This window comes from Pristiophorus japonicus, chromosome 28 (assembly GCF_044704955.1).
Source record: "Pristiophorus japonicus isolate sPriJap1 chromosome 28, sPriJap1.hap1, whole genome shotgun sequence".
Lineage (NCBI taxonomy): Eukaryota > Metazoa > Chordata > Chondrichthyes > Pristiophoridae > Pristiophorus > Pristiophorus japonicus.
The window spans coordinates 140971-142147 of record NC_092004.1 but is presented as its reverse complement, the minus strand read 5'-3'; the positions used below and the strand labels follow the sequence as shown (position 1 = coordinate 142147).

At 41.3% G+C, this 1177-nt stretch overlaps 1 non-coding gene across 1 annotated transcript; it reads right to left on the bottom strand.

Annotated features, from left to right (window-relative positions):
* Nucleotides 1-627: 627 nt before the first annotated feature.
* Nucleotides 628-720, bottom strand: trnaq-uug (transfer RNA glutamine (anticodon UUG)). The gene is made up of 2 exons: nucleotides 684-720; nucleotides 628-662 (listed from the first exon to the last, which is right to left on the bottom strand). It is a non-coding gene; the product is annotated as a tRNA-Gln (tRNA).
* Between the last annotated feature and the right edge of the window lie 457 nt (nucleotides 721-1177).

Genomic DNA, 1177 nt, shown 5'->3' with positions numbered 1-1177 from the left:
AGTTACTGAGAACACTTCACAAAGGCAGCTTGCTCCGATTTCCGTGGCTGCTTGAGACACACACCTTCCAAATGTTCAGTGTCTCTGGTGTCTGTGTCTCTGCAGTCCATAAAAGTCTCATCTTTATACGGAAAAAGCCTTTGAACTCTTATTCTTTGCATTCAGACAATCCTGACGAACTGCTTTCTGAATCGTTTAACAGACAGACTTAAAGTTGCTTGTTTAAACTACAGATCTCATTTAATAGTAACAAGGGAACACTCAAATACTGAATATAGTCAAATCGTTTAGTCCTGAATTTCCATTATTCCCACCGTAACAAGGTACTCAAATATTTAACATCCAGACAATGACCAGTTACTCATCTCACTGGCTGAAGGCACCACATTGTCTAACAGTATCTTTTCCATCCAAACTTCAATCTTCCTGTTTTTTAATCCAAACTTCAGACTGCGTGCTGAAGCAAAGAGTTCAGCAATGCAGGACTGTGCTCACACAGAGCACACGATTTGACAACGAGACTTGCAGATCAAGCATCAATGAAAAAGGCAACACAATTGTCCAACAGCACCAGGTGTCTTTCATTTGTTTGTCCCAAATTTGCAGCCACTGGGACAACAAGAATTGAGGTTCCACTGAGATTTGAACTCAGATTGCTGGATTCAAAGTCCAGAATGCTGGATTCAAAGTCCAGAATGCTTACCATTACACCATGGAACCAACCACACAAAAATCTTTGAAACAGTTCTCAAAAACAAAAACAATAATCTCCAACATTACACTTTGGCTCGGCCTTTTCTCATGTTTCGCGTCAATTCCCAATATTGGGGATGTCCAGAACCATGGAACACAGTCTAGGAATAATGGGTAAGCCATTTAGGACCGAGATGAGGAGAACCTTCTTCACTCAGAGAGTTGTTAACCTGTGCAATTCACTACTGCACAGAGAGTTTTTGATGATAGTTCATTGGATATATTCAAGAGGGAGCTAGATGTTGCCCTGACGGCTAAAGGGATCAAGAGGTATAGAGACAAAGCAGGAATTGGGTACTGAGGTGAATGATCAGCAATGATCTTACTGAGTGATGGTGCAGGCTTGAAGGGCTGAATGGCCTACTCCTGCAAGTATTTTCTCTGTTTCTATGAAGTGCCTGCATTTCAAAAAGCGTTGCTTTTA